This window comes from Dasypus novemcinctus, chromosome 9 (assembly GCF_030445035.2).
Source record: "Dasypus novemcinctus isolate mDasNov1 chromosome 9, mDasNov1.1.hap2, whole genome shotgun sequence".
NCBI classification, from domain to species: domain Eukaryota; kingdom Metazoa; phylum Chordata; class Mammalia; order Cingulata; family Dasypodidae; genus Dasypus; species Dasypus novemcinctus.
The window spans coordinates 87,829,299-87,842,404 of record NC_080681.1 but is presented as its reverse complement, the minus strand read 5'-3'; the positions used below and the strand labels follow the sequence as shown (position 1 = coordinate 87,842,404).

General features: G+C 39.2%; 1 protein-coding gene across 12 annotated transcripts in view; it reads right to left on the bottom strand.

Moving 5' to 3' along the window:
• The window catches only part of TESK2 (testis associated actin remodelling kinase 2), a 174,474-nt gene that overhangs the window by 99,180 nt on the left and 62,188 nt on the right, over positions 1 to 13,106 (bottom strand). The gene's annotated exons all lie outside the window — the stretch shown is intronic.

The following is a 13,106-nucleotide window of genomic DNA, read 5'->3' as shown; positions in this document are numbered from 1 at the left end:
AACAAAATGTGGTATATACATACAATGGAATACTATTCAGTCATAAAAAGGAATGAAATTCTGATACCTAAGACAACATGAATGAAACTTGGTGATATCATATTAAGTGAAATAAGACAGACACAAAAGGACAAATACTGTATGATCTCACTGATATGAAATAATAATTAGAATAAGTAAATTCATACAGTCAGAAACTAGAATACAGGTTACCAGGAGATGGAGTAAGGGTAGGGAATGGGGAGTTAATGTTTAATTGGTACAGAATTTTTGTTGGGGTTGATGGAAAAGTTTTGGTAACACATGATGGTATTAGGAGCTTAACATTGTGAATGTAACTAACCCTACTGAATTACATATTTGAGAGTGGTTAAAAGGGGAAATTTTAGGTTGTATATATGTGATAAGAATATATATATTTTTAAAGAACTATTGGACTGTACAACCTAAATAGTGACCCCTAATGTAAACTACGGACTACAGTTAATAATACAATTATAATAATTCCTTTTCATCTATTATAACAAAGATACCAAACTAATAAGACAGAAAATTGTGTATTTTAGAGGGGATATATGGGAACTTTATAATTTCTGCACGGTTTTTCAACTTCTCTAATTAAAAAAAAAAGTTTGCTGAACTGATTAACTTTAGTCAGGAAGCTAATTTACTAGACAGAGACAAAAGCACAAATACCTGACCAGCTAAGACAAAGAATAAGGGAAGAATTAAATAACAATGAAGACAAAACCTAAGAGTTGTCACAAAGCAATTAATCATTAGGTTAACATTAAATAAGTGGCTCAGGATTTCCCATCAAAAAGTCACAGAAAGTGGTCAATAAATATACAGTAAGCTGTGTAGCAGTATTATCAGGCAGAATAGTTTTTAAAAGAAGGTCTCAACAGAAGTTTTAACTCTTCATTTGGGAGGTGTCTTGGAAGGTTTCAGGTAAAGTACTTTGGTTATCACAACAATAGGGGAGGGAGATGTACCCGCTAAAGAGGCTAGACATCCTGCAAGGTACGGAATAATCCTGCAAGACGAAGCATTGTTCCATGTCCTGTACACAACTCAAATGTCTTACCATTTGTAAATGAAAAACATATTTATCACCACCTGAGCTTGGATTTAACTCCATTTCACATTTAAAAATCAAACAATCTTGCATATTTTCAACATATACTGAATTTTCCAAGAATGCAACTACCTTGTCAAATGAGGGAAAATTGTTTTTTTGTTTTGTTCAGAACATCAAGAATTAGTCACCACTTTGGAACACCCAATCACCAACTGGTAGTAATGCTACTCTTGGTATCTGAATCCCCAATGCTACACCTGTATCAGAATTCATTTGTAGGGAAGTAGATGTGCCTCAAGCAATTGGGCTTCTGCCTATCACATGGAAGGTCCTGGGTTCAGTTCCCAATGCCTCCTAAAGAAAAGACAGTGACCTCAAACAACAAGGACAGGGGGATAAAAAATTAAATAAACCTTAAAAAAAAAATCACACGAGTTACTGCAGGAAACAAACAAAAAAATTCCATTTACAGCTTTTACATTCACGGTGATCTACTTAGCCTTATTTCAAAATGTTAAATATAGTGTATTTTTGCTTCACCTACATGTAAAGCAAGTAAAGTATACCAATATACTCTGCCAATTTTTTCCCTAGTGAAATAATGAAACATTCAAGATGAAGTGATCATTTTACAAAGAAACACTCTGATAAAGTAGGCAAAGATACATCATACTTCCTCATATTCTCTCCTTCATCAATCTGTAATTTGTCTTGGCAAGCTATCTCTATTTCAACTGAAGTTACTTCCTCTTTCTCGTATCACATATAAATAAGTTCAGTCTCTTATAACACTCTTATTTTAGTGCCTGACAACATTTCTGTTCTTTTCTTTCTTGTGTAAAGTAGCCTCTGATCATCTCTTCCTAATTCTAAACTTAGCAATTTATAAGAGGGTAAAAGCATCTGACTTCACTATGTCTTCTAGACTAGTCATGCCCAAGTAGTTGTATACTGCAACCTGTATTTTTACTAATTTAATTTTCCTTTATCATAGAGTTAGGCTATCATGTTGATTTTTCAGAATTATGAGCAATCATAACCTAAATCACCTATCAATTTCATTTCAGGGTGGTTAGTATTCTATCTGAGGGCTACAGAGACACCCAGGTTCTACGGCCAGGACAGATGGCTCTGGAGTTCAGTGCCTTGTCAGTGGGCCCTACTTTGGAATTTGTGCTCCTGAGTGTGATGGAGTTGGACTCAGATATGACCTCTCTACACATGCCTCTTCTGTCACTTTTACTGAAACTGTGGTTGGCGCTGGGGTTAGTGTATGCTCAGTGGACTCAAATCTCTGGATTGGCCATGTGCCAGCTGGGCCCTGCACCTCACCAGAGTTGTAACACCTACTCTCCAGTTCATTGGACTTACCCAGATCAGCTAACAGGGAGGTGAGGATGGTCAACCCAACCACCACACCAGGAAACCAAGAGAGACTACAACTTCAAGCAGGAGAATCCCATCCATCAGCCATGTGGGATTTAAGCCCCCTCTCAATTTAGAGGTGGAGTGGACATTACCATCCCAGGGTCCATAGGATGGAGGAATAAAATATGGATTAGAGTGGACTTACTGGTATTCTATTATAGAATTATTGTGACTCTAGCAACGGAAGAAACTATATCATTGCCATGGGAATTGCTGAGGGCAGGGACAAGGAAGAAATGGTGTGATATGGGGGCATTTTGGGGACTTGAGGAGCTGTCCTAAATGATAGTGCAAGGATAGATGCAGGACATTATATATCCTGCCAAACCCACAGAATGGACTTGGAGAGAGTGTAAACTACAATGGAAACTATAATCCATGCTGTGTAGCAGTGTTCTAAAATGTATTCATCAAATGTAATCAATGTGCCACACTGATGAAAAAGGTTGTTGATATGGGAGCAGTGGGGAGAAGTGGGGGTATATGGGAACCTCTTATATTTTTTAACATAACATTTCATGTGATCTATGTATCTTTAAAAAAAAAGATAATGAAAAAAGATGTAAAAAAGTATTCCAAGAAACTTTTTATAAATAATAATATAGCTAATATTTAGAGAGCTTACTACATTTTAGGTCTGCTATAACTGCTTTATATATATATACATATATACATATATATATACACACACACACACACACACATATACACAAATTCACTTAATCCCCAAAATAATCCTGTAAGAAAGGTAATATTAATATCTCAATTGACAGCAATGGAAACTGAGGCACAGGGAAATTAAAGTGACCGTCTCAAGATCATACAGTTAGTAAATGGCAGAGGCAGACAAATTTCAATGCAAACAATGCAAAAGGTATAGGACCTGATAGGGTTGAGTACAAATGATCTAAGGAAAAAAGCAATGAGCAGACGATACATAATAATTAATTGTAACTATATAATCGAACAAAACATAATAATCATGATCATACCTATCTACAGAATCTGTAATAGATAAAGCAAAAACTGACAAAATACAACCCAAATTTGACAAATCCACTGTCTTTTTCTAGGGGGGAGGTAACAGGGATTAACTCAGGACCTCTTACATACAAAGCAGAAGGTGCTCAATCACTGAGCTACACCTGCTCTATTTTATTTTCCCCCCACAATCGGAAAATTATAATACACCTCTCAGAAACTGAAAGTTTAAGGAAACAAGAAATGAGTAACAATACAAAACATTTTAATAACTAAATTGACACACTTGATCTATTGCCCCATATTGCCCCATAAAGAGAGATTTTTGTTTATTTTTTCAAATATACATGAAAAAATTACCAAAATGCACACGTATACATTATAAGGGAATTCTCAAAATATTTTAAAGAATCAATGTGGCTCAAAAACCACATTCACAGTCCCCAAGAAATAAGATCAATGAGAAGATAATTTAAAATAAGTTCATACATTTGGAAACTAAAACGTATACTATTAAATAACTAGTGGGTTAAAGAAAAAATTATGATAGAAATTACAAAATATTTAGAAATGGATGACAATGTACATATATCAAAATTTGTGGGGTTAAAACACTCAATAATAAAATCCTCCTCAAAGCAGGGGGCGATCAAGTGACATAGTCCTAATAAAGATATGTTCCCTGGAAATTGCTAAAATGTTCCCAGGAATGCTACTATTCTCCTGATGAAATTGTCCTTTATCCCTTCTCCTTTCTACAGCCTAGAGGAATGATGCAATGCTTGCAGAAGCAGTTCTCTTGTAACCAAGGACAAAAGGTACATAACAGAAAGAAAAAAATCTACATAATGAAAGTTAGAAAAAGCTTAGACTGTTAATGATCTCATCAAGAAGTTAAACAGCCTAGGAAACCATACTTCAAGATTCCTTGAGAAAAATTAATGTTTGAATTATCTACTAAATTCAAGCTTCTGTAACATACTGTCAAGACAATCCTAATTGATATGTAAAAGAATTAAAAATAAATGCGTTAGAGATAACCAGCAAGATGGCGGTGGGGTAAGGAGCTCCTAGAATCAGCTCCTGCTACAGCACAGTTAATAAACACCCAGAGCTATCTGAAGCACCTGTTTGGGGACTCCAGGAGACTAGAAGAGGATCCTGCAACATCTTGAAGGAATGGAAGGAGGAAAATGCCCATCTACAGAGAAGATTCATAAGCAGAGTGCTCCACACCATAGAGGCCAGTGCCCATCCTCCACTGGAGGCATAAGCCACCTCAGGAGCTGTTCTGCAGCTGGAAATGAAAGCTCTACTTCCCAAGAACAGAGGAGGAAGTGACAGCTGGGCACCAACTTCAGCTACTGATTAGTAAATTTGACTGGCTAAAGTATAATCCTGCAAAAAGCTAAAGTTTGAACCTGTCAAAATCAGAAAGAGGTCAGTAGCCACCATCTTAACACTGTGCCTGGCATGAAGGGAAGGGGGGCAGACTGAAAATCGCAGTGCTGGTAGGAACCAGCTTCTTTCCATCCAGGTCAGACTGCAGCTCTGGCATAAACCCAGCCTGACCTCAGGAAGGGAGGAAGCGGCAGGGGAGGGAACCTGCACCAACCTATCCAGGTAACTGCACGTACACTTGGTTAGCACAGACAGAATAATCAGAAATCTACAGGGCAACGGCGGTCATTTTGGACCCATACTGCATAGACTGCTGTCCACACCTGCAGCTCCATCCCTGCTCCAGACAAGGGAGAAAGGGGAAGAAAGGGGTGCAAAGCCTCATCAGTCTCTCTAGGCAACTACAGTCTAGGCCTGCATGACTTGGATCATTCCACATAACTATGACTCTGTTGCAACCCCTGGCAAAGGAGAAAGTTGGAAGAAACTTCATCAGTCCCTGGGGCAACGACGGAAGCTTGAGCCTTCACAGTTTATAGCACCAACTACATCCTTGGCTCCTACTGCACAACCAGCAAGGGAGAAAGGATAGGAAGCCTTAAACTTAAGGGAAAAACTACACCCAGAAGAAATACTCTAGTAAGCCAGATGTCAAAACACCAACAAAAAAATTACAACCCACACGAAGAAACAGGAAGCTATGGCCCAGGGAAAGGAACAAGATAAGCCTCCAGATGACATAAAGGAGTTGAGACAACTAATCATAGATGTTCAAACAAATCTCCTTAATAAATTCAAAAAGATGGCTAAAGAGAATAAGGAAATTAAGAAGATACTGGAGGAAGCGGACTTGGCCCAGTGGTTAGGGCGTCCGTCTACCACACCGGAGGTCCGCGGTTCAAACCCCGGGCCTCCTTGACCCGTGTGCAGCTGGCCCATGTGCAGTGCTGATGTGCCCAAGGAGTGCCGTGCCATGCAGGGGTGTCCTCCACATAGGGGAGCCCCATGCGCAAGGAGTGCGCCCCGTAAGGAGAGCCATCCAGCGTGAAAGAAAGTGCAGCCTGCCCAGGAATGGCGCCACCCACACAGAGAGCTGACACAACAAGATGCCACAACAAAAAGAAACACAGATTCCGGTGCCGCTGACAACAACAAGCAGACAAAGAAGACGACGCAGCAAATAGAGAACAGACAACCAGGGTGGGGGTGTAGGGGAGAGAAATAAAAATAAATAAATAAATCTTTAAAAAAATTTTTAAAGAGAACAGACAACCGGGGTGGTGGGGGGAAATAAATAAATAAATAAATAAATCTTAAAAAAAAAAGATTCTTGACTGGAAGTTTTTGTCTTGTAGTATCTTAAATATATCATACCACTGTCTTCTTGCCTTCATAGTTTCTTGTAAGAAATCAGCATCTAATCTTATTGGGTATCCCTTATATGTTATGCATTGCTTTTCTCTTGCTGTTTTCTTTGTCTTTGATATTCAACATTCTGATTATTATGTGTCTTGGAGTCTATTCGGATTTTTTTGGATGGGAGTACATTGTGCTCATGGATGTCTATGTTCTTCAATAGGGTTGAGAAATTTTCTACCATTATTTCTTCAAATATTCCTTCTGCCCCTTTTCACTTCTCCTTTTGGGACACCCATGACATACGTTTGCACACCTTTTGCTGTTATTTAGTTTCCTGAGACCTTGTCAGTTTTTTCCATTGTTTTCTTCGTATGTTCTTTTTTACGTTCACTTTCAGAGGCCATTTCTTCAAGCTCTCCAATTCTTTCTTCTCTCTCCTCAAATCTGCTATTATATGATTCCAATGTTTTTAAAATTTCATTGATTGTATCTTTCATTCCCATAAGATCTGTTATTTTTCTATGTATGCTTTCAAATTCTTCTTCGTGCTCATCCAGTATCTTTTTTTTTTTTACAAAGATTTATTTATTTATTTTTATTTCTCTCCCCTTCCCTCCCTCCACCCCAGTTGTCTGTTCTCTGTGTCCACTTGCTGTGAGCTCTTCTCTGTCTGCTTCTCTTGTTGTCAGTGGCACGGGAATCTGTGTTTCTTTTTGTTGCATCATCTTGTGTCAGCTCTTTTTGTGTGTGGCACCATTCCTGGGCAAGCTGTACTTTCTTTCGCGCTGGGCAGCTCTCCTTACGGGGCGCACTCCTTGCGCGTGGGGCTCCCCTATGTGGAGGACACCACTGCGTGGCACGGCACTCCTTGCATGCATTAGCACTGCGCGTGGGCCAGCTGCACATGGGTCAAGGAGGCCCAGGGTTTGAACCGTGGACCTCTCATGTGATAGACGGATGCCCTAACCACTAGGCCAAGTCCGCCACCCAGTCAAGAATCTTATATCGGGCAAGACTGTCCTTCAAAAATGAGAGCAAGATTAGAATATTCACAGGTAAACAGAAACTGAGAGAATTTCTAACCAAGAGGATAGATTTTCAGGAAATACTAAAGGGTGTGCTAGAGCCTGAGAAGAAAAAATAGGAGAGAAAGGCTTGGTAGAGAGTCTAGAAATGAAGATTATATCAATAAAAGTAACTGAAAGTGTCAAAAGAGTGGTGAAAATAAAACATGACAGATAGAGCCCAAATAGGAATAAACTTAACCAATGATACGAAGCACTTGTATTCAGAAAACTGCAACTCAATGTTAAAAGAAATCGAAAAGGGCCTAAATAACTGGAAGAACATTCCATATTCAAGCTTTGGAAGACTAAATATAATTAAGATGTCAGTTCTACTCAAATTTATATATAGATTCAATGCAATCCTGATAAAAATTCCAACAGCATTTTTTTAAATTGAAAACATAATTACCAAATTTTTTGGAAGGGAAAGGGGTCCTGAATAGCCAGAAATATCTTTAAAAGGAAAAGCAAACTCTCATCTCCAGACTTTATATCACATTACCTAGCTACAGTGGCAAAAACAGCATGGTACTGGCAAAAAGACATTCACATAGACCAACAGAACCTAATTGATGATTCGGAAACAGACCCTCACATGTATGGTCAAGTGATTTTTGACTAGACTGTCTATATTAGTCAGGGTTCTCTAGGGAAACAGAATCATCAAGGGATATCTGTTGAAAATAAGAGACTGGGAAGCAGACGTGGCTCAATTGATAGAGCATCTGCCTACCATATGGAGGGTCCAGGGTTCGATATCCAGGGCCTCCTGACTCATGTGGAGCTGGCCCATGCGCAGTGCTGATGTGTGCAAGGAGTGCCGTGCCATGCGGGATGCCCCTGCATGGGGGAGCCCCATGCACAAGGAGTGCACTCTGTAAGGAGAACTGCCCCACGTGAAAAAAGCACAGCCCACCCAGGAGTGGCGCCGAACACACAGAGAGCTGACACAGCAAGATGGCATAACAACAAAAAAGAGATGCAGTTTCCTGGTGCCACTAATGGTATAAGCAGACACAGAAGAACACATAGCAAGCGAACACAGAGAGCAGACAATGGAGGGGAGAGGGTGGGAAGGGGAGAGAAATAAATAAAATAAATCTTTATTAAAAAAAAAAAAGAAAGTAAGAGATTTATCAGAGTTTCTCATGCAGCCATGGGGATACACAAGTCCAGGTTCCGCAGGTAGGCTGTAACCAGGAACTCCGATGAAAGTCCAGTGAAGATTCTTGATGAGTTCTGGGAGATGTTGGCTGTCCAAAGATGAGCAGGGAAATTCTCTCTCAATGCTGGAATCACTTCCCCTTTTAAAGGATTCAACTGATCGGATTAAGTGTCACTCACTGCTCATGGTAATGTCCCTGAAGGATGTAATTATAACCAGCTATCTATGATTTACCACTGCAGTAAAGTCAATGGTGACTAAAGTCCATAAATGCCGTTGTATTAGAGTTAGCCCAATGCTTGCTTGACCAAACAACTGGGCACAATGACCTGGCCAAGTTGACACAATAGCCTAACCATCACACTGCCAAACCCACACAGCTTGCAAACAGTCCATTCAACAAATGGTGCTGAAAGAACTGGATATCCATAGCCAAAAGAAGGAAAAAGGACCCCTATCTCACACCTTATCCAAAAATTAACTCAAAATGGATCAAAAATCTAAAAATAAAAGAACCATAAAGGGAAACGGACTTTGGCCCAGTGGTTAGGGCGTCCGTCTACCATATGGGAGGTCCGCGGTTCAAACCCCGGGCCTCCTTGACCCGTGTGGAGCTGGCCATGCGCAGTGCTGATGCGCGCAAGGAGTGCCGTGCCACGCAAGGATGTCCCCCGCGTGGGGGAGCCCCACGTGCAAGGAGTGCGCCCGTGAGGAAAGCCGCCCAGCGTGAAAAGAAAGAGCAGCCTGCCCAGGAATGGCGCCGCCCACACTTCCCGTGCCGCTGAGGACAACAGAAACGGACAAAGAAACAAGACGCAGCAAACAGACACAGAGAACAGACAACCGGGGGAGGGGGGGAAATTAAATAAATAAATAAATCTTTAAAAAAAAAAAAAAAAAAAAAAAAAGAACCATAAAGCTTCCAGAAGGAATTGTAGGAAAATATCTTCAGGACCTGGCGGTAGGTGGTAGATTCTTAAAGGAGATAAAAGGAGGACTGAGATGGTCTATTTATGTTTAATGTATGGAGAAATTTTAATTAGTTTTACTGTAAAAGTGTGGAAATGTAGAGTGGATGGTAATACATAGTGAGTAACAGCTAGTTTATAAATGGGGATGTGGCTGAAAATGATGGTCTAGGGATGTAAATGCCAATTAGCAGAATGCTAAAGAATAATGTAGGAACTGAATAGCACAGTAAACCCAGAGGTGGATGAGAATTGTGGCTGATGGTACAGATGCTAAAGTGTCCTTTGTTAGCTGGAGCAAATGTACATCACTATTGCAGGGTGGTGGGAATGTGAAGAAGCATCGAAAAAAATACAACTGGAGTGACCTATGGGCTGTGGTTACCAGTAATAATGTAATATTCTTGCATCTATGCCACAGATGTACTATGTTGATAATGGGACAGTATAGAAAATGTGTGCCCAATGTACACTATGGACATGGTTATTATTCAGATGATATTATCTTATAATCTGTAACAAATATTCCACCACAGTGTGGTATGTTGATAGAGGGGTGTTATTTGGATAATTTGCACATGTGCATGATTGTTTTATAAGTTTACAACTTCTATCATAAAAATATTTTTTAAAAATAATAATAGGGTGGGTTGGGGAAAACTACACCAAATATAAGATAAGGACTATGATTAGTAGTAAGATTTTGACAATACTCTTTCATAATTTATAACAAATGTCTCACGACAATGCAAGGTGTTGGTGGAGGGTTGATGTATGGGACCCCTATATGATATTATGCATGTTTACTTTGTAAGTTCACAACTTTTACTATAACCTTATTGTTTATGTATGTTCATATACAAATGATATAAAGATAAAAATAATAGGGTGGGTTGGGGGAAATTTTTTTATTAGTAGTAATATTTTGACAGTGCTCTTTAATCATAAGTTAAAAATGTTTAACAACAAAGCAAGGTATTGGTGGGTAGGTGAAGTATGTGAGTCCTGTATGATGTTATATATGTTTGTTTTCTAACTATTTGTTATACACTTATTGTTTATGTATGTTTATGTATGAGTGATATACTTCAATAAATTTTTTAAAAATGGAAAAAAATAAATGGGTTAGACTTCAACCAAAGATGCTGGAAAAGAACAGAGTAAACCTAAAGGAAGTATAAAGGAAATAATAAAGATAAAAGCAAATTTTAAAGAAATAGAAAAAAAGAGAGTTTCAACAAACCAAATAGGAAATGGATATAGCTCAGTAGTTGTGTGCTCGCCTCCCATGTATGAGGTCTCAGTTTCAATGCCCAGTACCTCCTAATATATACATTTTATATATATATACACACACGCATACACATATACACACACATACTCTCTTTCTCTGATCAAGAAAAATTCTTTCATCTTCTTATTCCTGCATATCTTTCTAGCCTCATCATAGGCCTGCCTATTCTTTACATGCACCCACCAGACTCCAGCCAAATCCAATTTCTCACCATCCCTACAATATTCTATGCTTTTATTCCTCTCTGTTTCCATATGTTTGCCCTTTCCCTGTTTGTCCTCCTGACAAACTCTTTCTTTTCCTTCAATAAAATTCAAGGGTGTATCCTCCTCTGGGAAGTCTTCTCTGATCCCTTCAAAAAAGGTTTGGTACCTACGTACTATATTTCCTAGCATCCTGTACACATGTTCACAGATCCAGCAATTGGGTATGGAACAAATTTAGGCCTTTGCTAAATGTTTTATTTTAGCAAATACTGTATTTTAATTTTATTTCCTGTTTTCCACTGTAGGCAAAGAGCTCTTTTAGGGCAGGATTTTATCCTATTTATTTCTCTACCCCAGCACCTAGCGCAATTCCTATACCTAAGAGCATTAACTAAATTTCTGAATAAATGAATGAATAGAGGAGACAGGACAGCAAATAATTACAATATGTATTACATGATGGAATAAAGGTATCGGCAGAGTACTGAGATCACAAAATGAAGCAAACAACCCTGTCACTCTCCTCACTGTAAAATAATATTTAATCAGCTTTTTAAAATAGCCTTCACACATATATACACACACATATAATTTACAGAAATACTTCCGCGCACTGGATGAATCCAAGTGTTACATACAACTTGGTATGCTTTCATTTTTGTTTTTCTAGCTGGGTATCAATTAAGGTAAAGCATCTTGGTAGATATTTCTTTAATATCCTGCACAGCAATATGCACACAGTAAAATGATAAAAATTATGCCTTGTTGTCCACCTAGGGCTCAGTTCAGCCTATAAGAGGCATCTGCAAAATTCCTGACTGATTATTAACCCAGCAAATGTTAAATGTACTGAATATAACCAAAACCTACACATGCAAACTGTTGTGTGTGGGCCTTAAGTATACACATGATACAAATACTGGGAGTGGATGGGTGATGTTTCTATATAAACATATCACTTCACATATCCCAGAACACAGACCACTGCCCTTGGCCCCCTGAAACCTCCCTCTCTGAACCCCTCTGTTCTTCAAAGGAGTTGGAACAGGGAAAACAATAGCAGTAGTTCTGAGAGCAATAAGGCAATGCAACAAAGACCATTGTCAAGTGGCCCTAAGAAGGATTAGACAGTTATCATCCTCTTTCTCCCAGGTCTTTACTTTAAAAAGGGATTGGGAGGAAGCAGAGTGGGCATCACCATCCCAAAATCCTCAAGATTGAGGAATGAACAAACATAAGGAGGGACCACAGCTATGTACTAAAATAGACATTATTACTCTAGTAATGGAAGAATCAGTAACACTGACTGAAAGGCAGTGGTCACCAAAGGTTCTGAAGGGAGGGAGAGGGAAGAATAGGTATAACATGGGGGATTTGGGGGACATTGGAACTGTTCTGCATGACATTGCAACAATGGATACAGGGCATTATACATTCTGTCAAAACTTATAAAATTGTGCGATACAAAATGTAAACCATAATGTAAACTATAGACCATGGTTAGTAGCAGTGCTTCAATGTGTGTTCATCAATTATAACAAATGTACCACACAAATGAAAGATGCTGTTAATGGGGAAAAGTGTGGGAAAGGAAGGGAATGAGGTATACAGGAATCCCCTATAATTATGATGTAACATTTATGTTATCTAAAACTTCTTTAAAAATTAAAAAAAAATAGATAAAAAAGGGGGTATGGGGTATGTAGGTGTTAGCGGAATGCTCTAGGTTCTTGGCTTATGTCACATAAAGGTTTAAGGACACATCATAAGGTAGGAAAGAGAGTAGAGAGTTTAAGAAACAAGAAAAGGGATAGTACACACCCAAGGCGTGGATGTGGGCATGCTGTAGAGTGAGACGCATGCGTGGTATGCAGGGCAAATGTATGCGGGGTAGGCCTTTTTAAGGCCTTTCCTCCTCCTCCTTTCACCATACTAAGGAGGGACCCCAGCTGTTTGCTGCCCCAATTGGTTGCCTTTCTATACTCACCTGTCAGCTTTCAGGAAGCCAATGGGGAGTTACCTAGGACTTCTTTGCCCGGGAATTTCAAACGGGACCTCATCACCAGTGTCTTGGCAGGCTTTTTGGTTGGAACAGTTATAGCTATGTTCTCAAGCAGTGGCTTTCCCTCAGGGGGATTCCAGGCAGGGTCTCTTGG